This window comes from Cuculus canorus, chromosome 16, assembly GCF_017976375.1.
Source record: "Cuculus canorus isolate bCucCan1 chromosome 16, bCucCan1.pri, whole genome shotgun sequence".
Lineage (NCBI taxonomy): Eukaryota > Metazoa > Chordata > Aves > Cuculiformes > Cuculidae > Cuculus > Cuculus canorus.
The window spans coordinates 17,146,906-17,165,765 of record NC_071416.1 but is presented as its reverse complement, the minus strand read 5'-3'; the positions used below and the strand labels follow the sequence as shown (position 1 = coordinate 17,165,765).

The 18,860-nt window shown below is 39.6% G+C and overlaps 1 protein-coding gene across 17 annotated transcripts in view; it reads left to right on the top strand.

Moving 5' to 3' along the window:
• NCOA3 (nuclear receptor coactivator 3) overlaps window positions 1–18,860 on the top strand; it is a 79,966-nt gene that overhangs the window by 6,712 nt on the left and 54,394 nt on the right. Inside the window, exon 1 of one of the 17 annotated variants that reach the window (XM_054081798.1) lies at window positions 18,775–18,818. The exons of the other annotated variants lie outside the window; for them this stretch is intronic. The gene's annotated coding sequence lies outside the window, so the exon portion shown is untranslated. Of the gene's footprint in view, window positions 1–18,774; window positions 18,819–18,860 lie in introns of those variants that run through there. 17 annotated transcript variants of the gene reach the window in all.

The following is an 18,860-nucleotide window of genomic DNA, read 5'->3' as shown; positions in this document are numbered from 1 at the left end:
TGTGAGTGGGTAGCAGTTTATGTAGTCTAGTTGGGTAGACTTTTTCTAAAGCTTTTCATACAACCGTCGAGTGGGAACACGTGCACACACAATCAATCAGTATGTGGAAGTGCAGTATTGTTTCTTGGAAGCTTATGGAAGAAGTAGTAAAGGTTCAAAAAGTAATTTCTTTCTCTTATTCACAGTGATTCTCCAGTCTTAGCAGCTTAAATCTTAAGAAGATGATTTAAAATGAAAATTTGCAACTTCATTTTTGACGGTAAACTTTCCAGGCTTCTTCCACTGTAATACCTCCCACTTTCCCCCAAAGTTGGGGCTAAAGAGGTTTAAACAGAAATAGGGAATTATGGCTTGTCTTGCACCTTCAGTATCTGAACTGTTTATCTAGTCATAGATTGCGCTAAAGGCAAAAATAGCAAGACTGCTTTATCTGCAAATTGTTCTCTTGATTAAAATGGAACAAAACCAGCACCTCTGTTACCCTAGAATGTCCTTTTGATCCCCTCTTAAGAGGAAGGCACTTCTTTAGATCAGTGCACAGAAAACTGAAAAAAAACCCCATCTACACTGGCTGGAGTAGCTTTTGCATACTTCTCTCTGACACATACTTCTGTTGTTCTGTTGAAGCTCGTAATCCTCTGCTGATGTATGATCGAAGCTCATAAACAAGACTTGTAGAGGTGAGGTGTAGAACCAGTGCCAGTGATCCTGCCAGACTTGTATTGGCTGTGTTAGAGATCATAAGAAGGGACTGGGAATGACAAGTGGGATTCAGTGAGAGGTAATGAGGGGAGATTTGAGGAAACTCGGGGAGAGCCATCACTTGATATGGACACAATAGCTTGCACTGTCATCCACTGTATTTTTTGTTCAAATGTACAGCTACAAGGTACCTTTATCTTGAACTACTCTGTCGTCTTTTACCTGTTTCTTTGTCGCTGGACTTCAAATAACCTCTATTAAGGGATGAATATGTAGCACAATATTTCAGATTGGCCATGCAATGCTTTTGGTATCTGAGCAAGTTTTTTTACTTCCCTCATCTTAGCACTGCTTTGTATCAGTGAAATTTTGCTTAAACTAAAGGTTCTGTCTAGGCAGAAGTGTAACGTTTGACCTGTACATTTAAGAAAGCTTCTTAAAAATCTTTTAAAGCAGTGGAAATTTCCAGGCTTCACCAAAAAAAAAAAAAAAAAAAAGAAAGAAAAAAAAAAAGATAAAAAGTTTTGAAGTTCTGGTCTAATAACTGCTTTGCAAGAAGAGAGAGAAATATGAAAAGGAACCGCAGACATTCTGGATGTCAGCCTGCAAAATTTTCCACTATTTCCTTTAATAACATGCAGGCATGCTTATATTGCTGGAATTTCAGTTAGAAGTCTTGTTCTGACTAAAACTTCAAGCTACTTGGTGAGCAAATGCTCTCTTAAAATGAATTGTCAAGAAATAAAGATCTCATTTGTAAGAACGGGCGTAAACCACTCTCGTGTTGGTGATCAGCTATCGATTCTACAGGTCTTGCTTGTGGTTTCTTGTTTTATGCTTTGTGCTAAATGTGAAGAGACGATCACTGCCAGGTGACAATCCATCTTTTCTTGCTGTATGATGACTGTATGCTGCCAAACTAGAAAACTTAATTGTTGTATCTTTGATATACTAAAGGAAGACAGACATAAGGAAACATATCCTTTTCTAATCATATTCTTTTGTAAAATGGTTAACTTCAAAATCTATTTAGTGGTTGTTTATAAAATTATTGTAGCTTCAGATACATTGCTTAAAATCAAACTGAAGGCATCTACAGGTTCAACCTCATTTGTCTACCTTGAAGCTCTTTTCTACTTAAGTTGTTCTTGTTTACCAAAAGGCTCCCTGACCTTTCTCCAAGATCTAGAGGACTCTGTACTTTGAGTGTGCCTTGTCTTTCTGTCACTACAGATATGTATTGTTGACTTATGCTCTTTTGGGTTAGAGACTAAAGAAGCCTTTGTATAATGGGTTGAGGTTTATTTGCTTAAATGCTGGGGTGGGAGCTAAGGTGGTGTATTGTGCAAAAAGCAAGCAACATCACAACAAACTGACTTCTTTTCACTAATAATTCAAAATATAAACCCAGAACTCCTTAATTGCATTCCTGTGGAATGTTCTCTTTCCAAGACAGCATGGTACACTTCCTCATCTCTTAAGCAAAGTCAGGGCTATTGTGATTGCTTTCTGGGTACCGCTCCTCCTCTTTTTCTGGAACTGAGGTCCTTGCAGTCAGCAAACAAAAAAACCTATACTCCAAAGCCAAACCAAACCACCCAGATGCCTTCTGGCTGTCAGCTTACGATGAGTTGCAGGAACATTGGTATCAGTGCGAAGGGGTGGGCTGGAACTAAAGCAATCACAGTCAAAATTTTAACTGGATGGAGTTCCCTTTGTCTACCCTGGGGCTGTATCTAGAAAAAATTGTTGGAGTTAGTAGTTATGTATTATTTTCATTACCTGTTGTATCTGCATGGGGAAAGTAACTTCACTACAGTCAATAGTGACTCAGTAGATACATTGAGTGCTGTTCTGGAAACTGATGTTGAGAAACCTGCAGACATTTAATGTGGTTTTGTTACTGTAATGTAGTGCATATACATGTTGATGGGCAGAATAACCTACTGAAATGGGTAAGTATTGCAGTAATTCTATTTTGGAGTAAATGAATCTATCAAATGGATCACTTCTGTAGAGATGCAGACCATGAGCAACCCTGTGCTATTTGGTCTAGGGTTGAAAGATTTTTAACAGGACCGTAGATTTAGAATATATCGCTTCTTGTTGTAAAAAGCTCCTTATAGTTTGTTTCTCCTATGCTCTTGTAATTAGTTGTCCTTCACAGGTGGTATGGGACTTCCTGGTTTCTAGGTGCAGTTAAGAACTAAGAACAGTGATACTTTGTTTCTGACTGAACTTGCAGAGTAGATTGCCCTAGTGATATCTATCACTGTTATGTGCCACTCTAAACTTTCATCGCTGCTGTGACGTTGCAGGACAAATTGTTATATTCTAAATTGACTGTGTCCTAGCAATCTGTGTACAGGCATTGACAGATTCCTTGACAGTGCTTCCAGACCTCCAAAAGAAGCATAACTGAACCCTTTTGATTTGGTAAGGGCACTGTAACATGCAGTTACCAAAATAATTGATGGATTTTGGATTTTAGGGCCCTATTGTACATCTACTTAGTATTCTCTGGGAACTTGCTTCCTGTTTTTTTATCTACCTTTTGGTTACAGTAATGGATGCAGGAGCTCCTCAGCCAAGTTTTAGGGCAGATGCTTGACTGACTGAATTAAGTAAGGACCAGACTCTTTAGACTGGAGTGTCCAAAAGCCTGTTTTAACATGTGACTTCACTTCTACCTCTAACACTTAGCTGGCACACAGTTTCTGCTGGTATGAAGGTTCAACAAAAGCTTTCCTTTATGATAAGGGAAACCCCATGAAGTGAGTTGAATTTATCAGAGGCAGAACAGTCCTAATTCTTGTTTCTAATTAGAATACACAAATGTTTTGCCTATAATGGAATCTCTTGCACATTAACAATGAAATGTATCTGATTGGCATTTTCTGTTGGTTTGAGTTTAAGAAAAAGATGGATCTTGAAACTGTGGTTTAGTTTTGAAGTGAAATTTAATGCTTGACTGCTAAATTGTTACAATGAACTGTCTTAATCTATTCTTTAATCTTTCGTCTTTAAACAGAAATGGTTCTGCTGAACATTTGTTAACTAGCACTCCTCTTCCAGAACTCCCAAGGACTTCTGGCATGCTATGTAGAGAAAACCCCTTTGGGGCAAGACTGTTGGTTAGTACCAAGTTGGTCTGAAAGTTTATTCAAGGTGATGCACAGGTGAGACTGAGAATATTCTGGCATGCAAAAATAATCCATTGTGCTCCCATTTTGGAATCAGTTTGACACAGCAGGGCTCCATGAAGTTTTTTCGCATTAGAGAACCTGAGAAAAGACAACAAACCAGTCTTTCTTAAATTTATGTGCTATTGCAAGATTTCTTCAGCAGACTCATTTCCTGGACCAAGGGCTGCCCTCTGGATTAACACTCTGATTAGCTTCAACTTTCAGTTTGTTATTTTAAGGTACTTTAACTCTTGCACTCTGTGGACTTGTACAGCCTTAGTCTATTGTATTCACACAAGTGCGTACTGCGCACGAGCCTCCAGAGTCTGCCACGGCACAGGGGATTTTTGAAACAATTCTGAAAAAATAATCTACTCGCTTCCTCCTTAAATATTGAGACACTAATACAGGATAAATGTACTTATTATGGATCTGTTACACCAGATTGGTGGTGTCAGCTGAGGATGTACCACATTTGTGGTGGTGTTACTATGGCAACTGCCTTCTAAGAGCTGTCTCAAGGTCACTCATCAGTTGTAGCCTGAAGTGCTTGCTGCTTAAGCAAAATATCTACACTAAACAATTCAGGAAATGATCATTTGGCTTTGAGAAAGCAACAATAGAGATGCAAAGCAGTAATTTATTTTTGGGTTGAGAGGAAGGAGATTATATTTAATTAGTCTGTATCCATCAGATAGTTGAAGACTCTTAAAATTGAGGAGCAGATTTTAGTTGAAATGTAAATTATAAATAATCTAGTATCCATAATGTGAAAATTGTTTTATTTAAAACCAAACCAAAAAAAGAACCTGTAGAAGCTGAAGAATTTGGATAGATATTGGTGACCAAGTGTGTGGTTTATGGTGCAAAAATGACTGCCTACACTGGTGATAATTTAGACAAGATGGTGAAAACTTATGTGGAGTTGAGAATTCAGAGCTTCTTAAGGGCTTCTTTTATGAGACAGCTAGATACATTCTTACATCTAAATACTTGTGGCTGTAGTTAATATCAAATATACTTAGCAGCATTTTCAGTATAATGCACAGTGATCCAGAGAAGGCTATAGAAGGGGTTGTTCATGAGGTTGATCTTATGTCTGAGGTTACAAGAGAGTGTATTATACTACATGCATAAAATAGAATCCACAAGACTAAAACTTGATTAGAATGACAAAATGCTATTTCCCTGGTTTGGATAGCTCTTAACCAGTAAATAGCTACCGTGTTTTATGTGGCTTTTTGATTGTTTGTTTTTCCTTTTTGGATTTAAACTTGCTCTTTCCTCTTGCATCATTTCATGTACTAAAATAGTAGTATGATAGCAACAGAAGCAGCCATTAGATTCAGCAGTTGATAGGCTAAATATGTCCCAGACCTCTTTCGCAAAGTGATAAGCTTTTGTTTTGAGAACTTAATGTATTCAGACAACAATTTAATTCCTCCTATTGCTTTTCAGGCTGAACAGACCAAGTTCTTCAAGCTTCCTCTCAAAACCACATATGAGCTGGTTTTCCCCACACCTTGACCAAAACCAAATGCAGCTTGTGCATTTGAGGAACACTGTTGTCTCCCCAGTGCATGACTTTTATATCTCGTACTAAGAAATCCTTTACAGAACTGTCCTCAGAATCATTTCTGTTAACATCTCTGGAGCTGTGGGCCACGAGCCACTTCCTGTAGTGTGGGCTAGATTTGATGCCATCCTCTAGAACTGGAATTGGAAAAGTCTATTTTAAACAGAACCAAGGCTTAAGTCTTCTCTTTGCGAACCTTAGCAGTTGGGATAGCCTGGAATTTTCGTACAAGCAGGTTCAATAGCAGCTGTCCATGGAACCCAAGGAACTTCATCCTTGGAGTAGTACTAGTACAATGCAGAAATGACAGGTGAGCTGGTACTTCTGTCTTTAGATTAACAGGGTATATGTACATTGAATGAGGGAATGAAAACAGAGTTAAGGGTATCAGGTTAGTAATCCAGTCTCCTTCTGCACTCAGTAAAGCAAGCTTAGACCACAGTAAGAGGTTGGAAAAAAGTTGTACATTCAAAATGTTAACAAAAAGGGGTTAAGAAAAATCTCTACCTCATTAAGGTTGGCCTTTAAGAGGCATTCATGTTAGGTGCATTTTTTTCTCCAAAGTAAGCAGGCTCTTCAGATTTTAACTGGTGTACCCATTGGTGTGGTGTGAGGCCATAGCAAGAGAACAATTTTCACCTATGCCACAGGGCAGAGGTTTCCAGGGCTTGATCCACAAGTCGGTTCCACCTGATGTGAATAGTGGTGTATACAAATCTTCCCTGTCTACAAAATAAACAGTCCTACACAGGCAACTAAGAAATTGCACACAAGGAAGTATTTAGTGAGAGATAATTTGAGCCACGCTGCTGGTATCTGCTTCGCTAATTACTAGGGACATGCTTGGAGCCTGAGGTGCAGGCTTATCACCATGAAGCTGTTGGTGCAATCCCCTTGCTTTGCCACTACAGGATGGCTGGCTGCTTGCACTGCTCTGTGGGCTTCTTCTGAGCTCTAAGGAAGTTTATCCCGACTGTAAACTAAAATCGTGGCTATGCTCCTGGTAAAAGGTAACTTCAAAATTACCTAAGGCATATTCATGAAAATTTCATTGAAAGCAACCATTGTAGAGCAGAAATAATTATTTTCTGCTTAAGAGAAAAATCAGATTTGTATTTCACTTTATGTGCACTCATGGGTTTTCTGAAAGTGAGCAGTCTAGACTTGTGGGTCAGCCTTAAACCTGTGCTTTTCATGGTATTTTACAGTATATTATTCCTATTTAAGAACTGTCTGAGCTTTCATGAGAGCAACTGTGATCTTCCGCGGCTGTTAGAGATTTCTTGAGGATGCAATTAGTTGATAACTTTTAACAAAAGCAGGGGAGCTAAGATCCTAGATAGTGACAATGTTTTATTCTGAGTACAGGTACTGACTATAGCAAAAACACACTCAAATTTAGCTCTACTAATTGCCTCAGCCACTTTGCAGTAGCAAGGCTATTTCAAATTGCTAATGTAATATTTTGAACAAAAGGTTGGACACTTTCCTATAGTCATACTCCCCTGAAAATCTCTTCTGTTATAGAGCCTTGCTGTTTAGTAATTCCAATCCAGTCTAGACTTGTTTTTTCTGGGGTAATAAAAAACTTGCAAATCTTCCAGGCTGTTCTTCCTCCCCAAATAAAGTCAGCAAGGCACTTCACTGCAGATTGATGAATTTAGAAAAGATTTTAATGCACTGTTACTGTTAAAAATAACAACAAAATGTACCCTGCCAACAAAAAAACTTGTGCATGGAATGGAATGTTTCTGTTCTAAAGTTACACCGGCTCCATAGCATCAACAGTGGAAAAAAAAAAAGTAATAGTCCTGGAAAGACTTCAGCTGCATCAGCTGGAAGAAGGATACATCTAGGGCGATTGGTCAGTGTACAACAAAACCAAAACCCCACCCACAAAACAGCACAGAAGAATATAGATTAAAAGTGGCTTGTTCTAACTTGTTTAGTATAGTAAGGTAGTGTTTTTAGCATATTCATGCTAAATTAAAGGCTCTGACTCCGAACTGGGGATTTTGGAAACTGCTCCGAGTTATCTCCATACACTTGTATGGGAAGCCCTCCTGCATTTCAGTATTACTGTCAAGAACTTGCTGGGGCATGGAACACAATTGAGCAATTGCTTAAGTTCTTAATAGAAGATTGGCCACCATCAGTTAGTTTATAGCTTGTATTTCATAGCTGGAGGAATTTGCATTAAGATTTGTTACATAAAACAATATTGTAAACACATTTTGTAGAACAGATGAAGCAGCTTTAACACTAAAACTTCATTAACCCTTTTGTGAGGATACACTACGAAGACAGCCTGAGCAGCTAGGTTTCCTGAAAAATTGTACTATTGACACTTTATTGAAGCAAGTCTGGAACAAGCTTAAGGTGTAAAGCTCTTTACCTCAATTTTTAATCAAGTCTAAATTTCTCCCCTGGTAGCTATCTTAGTAGCAATTTTCCTTATTCTAAGTACAAGAAGAATTTCTTGACAAAGTCTGCTGGAAGTGGCATTATCTTGAATCTGCTTCACTCCATGTGCTCAAAGCTTGCAGTCCTAGATTTTATCTTTGTTTGTCGAAAAGCTAGAAAAACAGAAGGACAAAGCACAGATCTGGAGTCAGATAAAACAAAGAATACTTAAATGCTTTAATAATTATAGATAAGCATAAAATACAGCTCCTAGAATTAAGATGTTTTGGTTGTTTTCCATTTGGGATAACGTATTTGTTTTCATTTTGCTGCCATGTATCCAGATGTGACCACACTGTCTCCAGGCAAACGTTTACCACAACACTTTTCCTATTGCTCTAGCTACAAGGAATGTCACGTTGGAAATGTTAAATTCTGTATTAGTTACAATTAACCACTACACAGCAGAAGTTAGTTTAACCCTCCCAGAGGAAGTTACTGCTTATGCGCAGTAAAATAACATGGGGATGGTCACTAATTCACTGTTCTAGCAGTCATCTGAAAAGGTTTCAGTACCTACCATGTGCATATAATAGTCGTGCTCTCTGCTAGTGCTAACGCTCATCTCTAGGGAAAACCTATGCCCTGGACTTCTTGAGGGAGTATTAGCCTCCAAACAAGGCTCTCTCTCATGTGATATGGATGCTCACACATCCCAGACTGCTCCAAACCAGTTTATCTCTTAAAGACAAGCAGATGCTCATGCCTCTTCCCTCTTTGTTAGTATCCTTGAAATGCAGGAATACTGGGCTTGTTTTCAAAGGCGTTGTCTGCCTTCCAGTTCTCTGTAATGTAAACTCTCTACTCTTTTCTAATAAGTCAATAATGAGATTGTTGGGGTTGGTTTGGTCTTGTGAAGTGCTTTAAAAAGTGTCCGCTGCAGGTCTTACAGCAGTGCCCTACATTTCATTACTAAAAACGCGTGCTAAAAGAATTGTTCCATTAATGTCAAACTGTATAAACGTGAAGACTACATTTCTCTATGAGCGAAGGAGAGCCCAGAATTTGGTGGTCTTAAGTTTTAGAATGAAACTTACGAAGCACACAATGTTTATGAAAAAATAATAGCAAGCAATTAATTACTACTTTCTAAAGCAATCTGTAAGCCTGAATTTGGTATCCCGTGACAGTGGGATTATGGCAGTTGGTTAGATCTAAGTAACTTTAACAGAATTATTTGTTGGGCTAAAGATTTATTTTTTAAATACATAAATTTCTATATCAAACTGACTTCCTAGCTACTCCCAGTCCTTTCTCAACTATTAAATTACTGCTAATGAGAAGGGACTTGACTAAAGCTAAAAATAGAGCATGTTGAACTTGACATGAACCTTAATATCTTTTCCAGCTTTTAAAAGGATTGTATTGTGAATTGTGTATTGTTTAGTTGGTTTCTCACTGATTAAAAGTATGGAAATAAACTGTGTATTGTGAAATAAAGCTGCTGCCATTGCTTTGTTTACATTTTGGATAACTTATCTAAATGTTACTTCACAAATTTGATGCAAAGTTCAAGCTTGGAGATGGGATTGCTAAGACTTACCAAGACTTTTTAGGTTTTTTTACCCCTAAAGATGACACATTGCTGAAGACATAAGACAACTGAAATGTGTTTGTTGTCAAAGCCTAAATCAAACTTGTTTTTGTTTGTTTACTTGGGCTTTGGATAAAGCAAGTGTGGCAGATCAGATGTTTCACTGTGTTGAGTTTGTTACAGAATTTTCAGTGTTCTTTGAGCTTGGTTTTATGTAGATAATTCTTTGTTTTGCTTATTGTGAATTCCTTTATTGACTTAACTGATAAGCTTGCTAATTACCTTATAGACATGAGACTGACATTGACTAAAACAATTCTGCACAGCTTATTGTGTGAAGATTGGGTAACCTCTTAAAACATCCATCTCTAATACTGCTTGTTCTGGGAGCAGGTCATAATAGTGGCTTGCTTACCTCTAATCTTTTCCTCTTGCCCTCTAAGAATATAGATTTGGTAACTACAGTACGACTTCAAGGAGAAGCAGGCCTGCTGAATTAATTATTCTGTCAAAATGACAGACCAGTGCTAACTGGTGTTCAAAAAGTGGTGTGTTGTGAGTTGGCAGTAAAGAAAAAGATACAAAATTCCCAATACCATATCATTATACAGCTATGTTATGCCTTCCTCCTGAATATAAGTAATTCTAGTCTATGCCATATCAAAAAGCATATAGTGGACTTAATCTTTCTTTGTTTTGGTGTTTTTTTTTTTTTTTTAAGATCAAAGGTAAATTTTTAAATGAGAAACAGAATTTGCCAGCACTTCTCGGCCTTTTTTCTTTTTTTTTTTTTTTTTGGCTTGAGCATATAAGGCAGATCTATGCAAAATAACCACAAGTGTCATGGAAAATCAACAGGAAGAAAGTGTTTTGCTATCCAGTCATTTCATTTATTTTCCTCCTCCTTATTATCAGATAGCAGAGTTAAAAATAAAAAAACTGATACTTTCACATAGCGTAGAACTTAACTACAGAACTGACTGCCACAGAATATTCTAGCTGTATTAATTTTCATGAGTTCAAAAAGAAACTTCTATAGAAGAGAACTCCAGCTGCTGGGAAATTTAGTCCTTTAGAATCAGGAAATTCCCAAGCTGTAAATTGTGAAGTTTGAGAGTGTGCTGAAACACGTTCATATAATTACCTTTTTCTTTCTAGGCATTCCTACCTGCTTCTGTTTGAAACAGAACATTGTGCTAGGTAAATCTTCTGTTTGACTTAATTGTCCAGGGCAATTTATGATAATTGATCCAGACAAAACACTGCTATTTAGGGCTTTAGGAAAAAGGGTGAAAATAAAAAATACCTTTGCTTTTCTAAGGGAATTGAAATTAATCTTCTATATTAATGTTGTTTGCTCTTCACCACCCTAGAATTGAGGAAACGCATGGCATGACCTGACCTCCTTATGTATGATAGTATCTAATGCTAACAGGCTTTGAGGAGATACCTGGGCCGATTAAATTATGCTAGTCTTTAAAGTTGTGGGATAGAGTGGTAGCATATTCCTGTGCACAGATCTGCCTTTATTTATTAATTCTCTGTGTTGCCAATATTAGAGTTTTCTGAATTAACCGATAACGTGACTACTTTGTTCAGAACAGTTTCCTTGGAACAATGGTGATAGAACAGCGGTGCGGTTGTCCTGTGCAGGGATACGAGCTGGACTCAATGATCCTTCTTGGATCCCTTCCAACTCGGGTCATTCTGTGATACTGTGAAATGGGATTTCTTAGGTACAGCTGGTTTGGGCCCCGAGTACACATGATGCTGGTGGGTTTGGGGTTTGTTTGATTGAGTTTTTAATACAACTTCTGGAGTAACAAATCTAGCCTTCAGTACTCAAACAGATAATTATATGAGTTCTGTACCTGTTGCTGGAGGGTAGTGAAACTGATAACTTGTCTGGCATTCCATTCAGTGGGATTTTGGTCCTTTTGGAAAGGAAGCCCCTCCTTCAGGATAATCCACTGTGATAAGATCAAGCTCTTGCTCTGCAGTTTAGCAAGTGCCCTGAAAAAAAATTCAAGTGAGCTGTCTTAGAGTAAGGTAAGGTTAAAGCAAAATGAAGAAAACAAAAGGAGATGATGGAAGGAAAATCATTGCAAAATGACCTGCAAGTCTGGTAAAAGAGAAATTGAGTTGTTTAAATCATAGTGGATGCTTCTTGGATACCTCATTAGTGGACAAATGTTCAAACAATGGTTCTCCAGCTCAAGGGTTTATTGAATGTAAGGTAATTCAGTTGGTCTACTTGTATCGGAACCAAAGATGCAATGCACTTCAGAAAAAGTAATAATAAAAAATATTCAACAGCTCTATCCTGGTGTTTCCCCCAGTGCACTATACAAAACCACACACAGTTGCTTCCCAGCATTGTGGAACTATACAACTACTTAGCCATTTATTGGCAAACAAGGAAGCCACTGGATTAGAAATGTTTTTGACGCTTGAAGGGGAAGTACGTGATCCCGTATCCCTTCTTCTGGTTTTGGCAGTCACAGACCTCTTTTACAAACTTCTAGAATGACTGCAAATCTTCCTAAGAATACATGGAATTTCTATGCTAATGGTGGTAGTTCTGGAGAGTTCTGCAGATAAACATCAGTGTTTGAGAAGTGCCATTTGTATAAAACCTTCCACGATGAGAGAAAATTATTTTCTGCCTATTGTAGGAATCTTAACACCCAATCTTTGGGGTGTTTTCCTCCCCCATTTTAGCTTAATTTTTATGTAATTGCCCCTGCTATCTAAGATTTGAGTCTAGCAGTGACATGCAAGCTTCCAGTTACAGCTTTCAGTACTGTGCAGTGGATTTTAGCGGATCTCTGTTATACCCATTGGCACACGGCAGATGGACAACGTTTGTAATGTAAAAGATAACCTGACTGTACCATAGAGACAAATTAAACTAATTTGGAATTGATTCTGTTCTGCCTTTATTTTGCAGAGTACCTGAAGGTACTGTATTAAACTCTGGTCACTATGAATATGAAATATAGTAAGGTGTATGGAAAAAAGAAGAAAAGGGATTTTTAACTAATGACATGCTCAGATTTGTGGGTATACTATAGACACACAACTGTGACCTCAAATTTTGAATCGTAAGCATTTATGTTGAACTATATGAACACGTCTTGCAGCCATATTAAGTATACCTGGATACACTCAAACTTAATCAGACTTTAATTACAGTACTGAGCTAGGAACATTTCCATATTTCAAGGTCAAATTGTTTTAGAAATGTCACCTTCGTATTAAGTAGCTGTACTTATTCCTTACAATGAAGTAAATTCCATGCAAGCACTGATACTGTGCATGGAAAATTTAAACCATTTTGATTTCTTTTCTTCAGTAACTTCCTTTGGTTTTAGTATCTGATTTTGTACTCTCAAATTTTACAGTCTAGTTATGCCAAAAACTCAGGAAACTTCATTAACAGATCTTTTACTGTTATGAGATCAGAGGATAACAAGGTCTAATTTTAAAAGCAAAGGGGATGTGTGTGTTTCAATAAGTTTTAAAAAATATCTATTTTGATGAAAAGAGATACCAAGTAGAATTCTCAAAAGCACTCTGACACTGCAGGCATTTAACTCCCATTGCAGCCAGTTTGTGAGTCCGTGCATATATAATACGGAAACCCCTAGGAATAGCTGCCTTTCCCCTGCCCTCTCCCCACAGCACTCCAACGCTTTTTCAGAAGATGAATCTACATTTTTAAAATGGTAATGCATACAGAGCTTTGATTAAAATTAGTTGGTTAACAGTGTAAAATAATATATTTACTGATATGAATTCTGTAGCTTAGTTCTTGTGCAAACACATGAATAAATATCTGTAAGTACTGCATCTGCTGACTAGCACAATGTGCTGAAGGCAAGTCAACGTGATTTATGGACTGTATTTCTTTCCTGCTCATGTGCTCCTCCTTATTGATGGGCATAAATATTTCCAACATTTAAATCAGTGGCTTAAATGCTAGTTTAAAGTCTGCTAAAAATGAGTGTTCTTAATTGGAAGTTGTGATGTCATAATCGAGACAGTTACGTATCAGCTGTGTTTACCCTTCATAGGAAAAACCCAAAAACTCATGTCCCAATTTGAATGTCGCGGTAACTCCCTATGTGCCTGCGCTGAGCACAGGCTGGGTCAGGGTGCAGATTCTTGACAGACTTCAGCTCTTGGTTTGTGACCGTTGTCTATCACTGTGTAGTGAAGCGAACGTGGCTGCTGAAACAGGAGTGCGCTGTGGAGATGATACCCCAGGCATAAGCCTACAGTACTGTTCTGTGAGCTGGGGGGTGCCAGTCCCACACAAAGGCTAATAAGCAATGTGCTGCTTCAAGTACGTGCAGCGAGAGTTAAAGGAAGTGTTGAGAGTTGGAGCTGACAATACTATTTTAAGTTTTTTTGAATGACTTCACAACGGTAGTATTTTCAGTGTAACTTTTTGTATGTCTTCAAAAAGCATACAGAAAAAATAGTGTCATTTGCCATAAGGAAATTTCTCCTCTGCTTGCCAGCAAGGTTGTTGTCTGGAATGCCACAGAGCAGATGGAGACCCCTTTGGTCACTGGGCCTGAGGTTGCTTTCTCCATGGGCTTAGCCACTGGAGGGGAGGAGCACTGCCTCCCGGCACCACTGGCCTCCCTACTGGCTTCATCTGGGATCTGGAACTCCGCGGAAGGAAGGTGGTTTTGCCAAGCCCTTGATCGTACTGCTGCCTCTTGTTTTGTGGGTGCTGTGTATGGGTGGGGCAGTGTCAACTACCCAAGTGTCCCTGTTCACTGCCTGCTGTGCTGCCAGGCTCTCTAACTGCTTCACAGCTGGCAGGGTTATAAAGAAGCTGCTCTTGGTCCTTATAATATGGTGATAAAGCATGTTCTGTCCTGTCAGTGTGGAGGAGCTGTGCAGTGACAAAGCTTACTTACTTGGTGAGATAAAATACTTGAGGGTCTTGGCAAGCAGTTTAAAACAAAACTGAGCATGTTCAAAGCCTTCAAAGGCACTTACTGTCTCTACAGGTACCTTCAGTGGAGCAGCAAGGTGAAGTTTATCTTATTCAGACATTAAATCATTTTCTTTTCTACAGCTTTAACTTCTCAGACTGAATAAAAAGCTCTGTTTTGTTCAGCTGAATTCTCCACTCTGTTTTTAAATGTCTGAACAAATTTTATGCAAGTGTTTCACAAAAGATTCTGAGGGGAGTGTGAGAGAGAGTCATTAGAGAGTTGGAACAGGCTCTGTGATGGAAAATGTTAGGCATCCTTAACCACAGACAGAGCTGTGCCTGCATAGGTAGTAATAAGCTTTAGTGTGTTTGTCTATTTCAGGCAAAGATGTCCACCCAAACTCAGCAACGTTCCTTTTGTTTATAGTGTGCACCAGTTTGTCAAAATTAACTTTCATTCAGTAGATCATCATAATTTTAGCCTAGTATGAAACTTTCAGTGCAAGGCTGGGTGTATCGAGGCTCTTTAAAGATGAAGTATGTAAAATTGAGAGTATGTGTGCGTTGATAAAGTCAGTGTGGCCCCTTTTCCAGACTAAAAGATGCCCTTGTGGAAATGTCTGTTAGTGTGTGGGTTTACATGTTCTTCAGCAACCTGTTCCTGCACACAAAAAGCAGGTTTGGTATGGGTCTTATTTTCATGAATTGTAAGCTTTAAATGTGCTCAGGAATGGAAGAAATGACTTCTGTTTTGCATAACGTAAATATGGCATGTTTTTAATATAACTTTTAAAATATCTTTAAAATTACAGGTAAACACTGCTAATTTCTATTTGGTTTTGTAAACAATAGGTGTCCTCTTCAGAAACTGGAAAAATGCATGCTGTAGATACCTGGAAAGAGCTCACATGGTCTCCTGAAATATGTTTTTCCTAAATGGCTTCAGAATAGGACCCACTGTAGATTGGGTGGAGCCTCACAGTCTCAGTAGGACTGAGCCAGACTCTTAATTCAAGGGCAGTCTCTTCTAGCTTCATGAGCTGTGTAAAAAAAACATACACAGTAGGGAAAAAAAAAAAGTACATTTTTAAGGGAATTGCATAAAGTTTAGTAAAGGATCCTCAGAATTAGTAATTTTTTGCAGATGTGCTGGTGCATCATTGTGAATCTTTTGCTTGAAAAGGTAATTATACAGACTTAGGCTTTAGTTAATAGGTTACTTACGTGGTGATCTACTAAACACTTCTAAATACTACTCCAGTTTTGCAATTAGTCTATTTTTGGAGACGGTGTTAGAAATTGCTGCTGCCGTCTTCCCATCCCCCAGTGAGCGAGCGCAGAGCAGTCTGGGCTGCTCACAGCTGCAGTGGTAGGCATCTTTCAGGAAGTGACCTTGGCTTGTATTAATCAAATTCAGAACACACAGAAAAGCTTCTTGGTAACATGCTGACTTGATGTAAAATTTTATAGCATCCATTTTCTTTTAAAATGAGGCCATCTTATAAAAAGGGAATTTATTTATGATATTTCAATTTAAAAGAATTTCTCTGTAATGCCATGGTATTTAGAGAAGGTAAAACAACAAATGCTCTTTTTACTGAGAGGCAAATGGGTTTTCATATATGTAATTAAGTCTTAAATGACTATTGGCAAAACTGTATTTCAGCCTAGCTAAACTATGAAAACACAGTGTTATGTGATCGCATTTTCATGAGTGTGTTGCCATTTTTGAACTAGAGCAAAAAAGCTTGGTAGTAGGGCATGATCTCAATCAGCTAAGATTCTTATGATGTCTTTAACTTTCTGACTTGATATATTTTAATCACTTACTGCGTCTTTTGTTAGGAGCTCTCAAGGCGCTACACCTCATAGCAGCTGTATTGAGCTGTTGTGCCTATTTGCATAGATCAAGAAAGGAGTCTACCAGTGCCCGTTCAAGAAATCACTTCTGACCTTGCCCACCAGCTGGAAAGTGGTTTTCATTGGCTGTTCTTAAATTGAGTGGCTGACTATTCCTGACACAGGTTTTAAGATTTTTACATGATTATCTTCTTGCCCAAAAGTGTTTTGTGAATTGAGTTACAAAAAGAATATTGTTGTCAGTATTTCCAGCTGGCATAGCTGTTCCTAGGAGTATCTGTCTGTACCCTTCTTCAGGACCTACACAGAGTGCTGAGACCAGAATATCTTTCATCATTAGAGTGCTATGAAAGCCTTTTGGGTTCTGGGGTAAGATAACTTACCAATTTTCAAACTGCATCTTTCTAGAGAATTAGTAATAGCTGCCGCCTGACTAATGTTTTTTTTCCCTTAGGTTGTCATGTGCATTATCTTGAACAATCTACCATATGGTTGGTTTCAGGGTTTGGGAAACTGACTTCTACTTTAACTGGCATGTTCAGCATAAACCTCCTCTGCATCTTGATGGCACATTTACTCATTTTACCTCTTCAGAATGATATTGAGATTCTTGTAATTCTTTCTGCAGTGTTGGAGATCTGCGTATGCTAACATACGTGTCCTCAAGTGTTTCCCAACTTGATTGCTGCCTGTTTTGGAATGGTTTCATTTCATGTCATTTACCTTGCAAATGTATGCAATGACTTGTCATTCTACTTGGTATCGAGTCTGAGTTGCTAATCATTCACTTGAAGAAGTCTATGTAACCTTATCCCTTTCTGTTATATTAAATATACTCTCAGGTTATTTTGCTACTAAATTTGCTATAACTACATGCTTTATACAGTCTCCTCATGCTGCTCCATATTATATTGTCTGTTATTACACTAAACTAAGAACTCTTCATCCCCATCTTCACTTGAGTGCTTTAGTCATCTTTCCTTTAGTCTGCAGGGCTGATGGAGGGGTGATAAATCTGTTGCTCCCTGTGCTTAAGTGTAGTTGACACTGACTTTCCACGAACAAGTGGATGCCAAAGCGCTATTGTAGATTGTGTCATTCAATATTTGGTGCTGTCAGTATTTTCATCGATCTCCTAGAGAATAAAACTGGTCCCAGCACAGATTTTGGGATACCCCACCATAGGCTGATGCACTTAGTCAGTAGTCCCTGAGATGAAACTGTGTGTGATGGTATTTTGGCTCTGGAAAGCTTGTGTTGTAATTCTCTCCATTAAAATTTTAAACCAGAACTAATGATTAGGAGATGACAGGACCTGGAACCATCAATATGGAACAGAGGCAGACAGTGGAACAAGAAGCCTGTTCCATGTCCTTCCTCCAGTTCTGTAATCTTAAAATGAGTGGAGATGAAGATGCATGTTATCCCTTTCTAAAGAAATGCAAGTTGTCTCTGTGCCGAAGCAAGAGAATCCATTACAAACGTCCTGTCACCATTTTCTACTTCTGTGGCTATGTATGACTTGTTTTCCTGTGCAAGACTGTGAGGAGCTGACCATTTTTCCACCTAAGAGCCAAAAACTTGATGCCCATCCTTCTTGGAGTAGATGGATGGTAACTTGCTTTGAAGTCAGCATCTTGAGGCAGAGCATTATTAATGGGAATGTGGTGCCTGGATGGTGGCCAGCAGTACTCCTGGGGCTGCCCAGCCCTATGCCAGGGCAACGCCGACTCCTTGTCTGACCAGAAGCAGCATAAATCACTGCAGCTCTGGCCTGCGCGTTCGGAATCCTTTCCGACAATTCTCTGGTGCTCTCCCCCCCTCTCCTCTCGCAAGGTCAGTCTTTCCTGTTTGCCAGCACTCTCGCTGCTCCCGTTCACAGCTCCAGAGCGCAGCGCTGCTTCCACACCGCCCAGTGTCAGTGAACTGCCCTGGTTTTCAATTCAGACAGGGGCACGGGGGCCCGCTTTGCAGCTCCCAACTTCTGCCTCCTTGCCTTACTGCTGCTGCACAGCATTTCCACGCTCAAAGAAACGCTGAGCCCGCAGGAGGCGGCCGGGGGCTCTGCTCCGTGCGTTGCCCGAAGGGACGGGACGGGGAGGGGAAGAGAGGGGCTCTCCTGCCCCGCCCCGCCGGGACGGAAGGGGTTAAGGGCCGGGCCGCCGCTCCGCCGCGCTGATTGGCTGCGGAAAGGTGAACTGGAAACCACCGTAAACTTTTGACCCTGTGGCCGTCCTGGTGGAACGCCTTCTCCCTGCCAAGAGCCAGCGCCGCCTTCCCCCTTTTCCTGGAGCCGTGAGCTCGTGCCGTGCCGCATGGGCCCCGCCGGGGAGGGGACGGCAGCCTCCGTACCCACCGGCGAGCGGGGGCGAGGCCGCCCTGCCGCTTCCAGGGGCGTTTAGTGCGCGCAAAAAAGCACTAACCCTACCCCCCCCCCCCTTCCCGTTGGTGCTGGAACGCGGGGCAGGGGATGAGTCCCCACGGCGAGGGCGGCGTGGGCCTCGCTGGATTCCGCAGCAGAAACGTCTCATCGTTGCTTAGTTTGTAAGTCGGTGTGTTAAAAAGTATATCGGCTTAACCAGAACT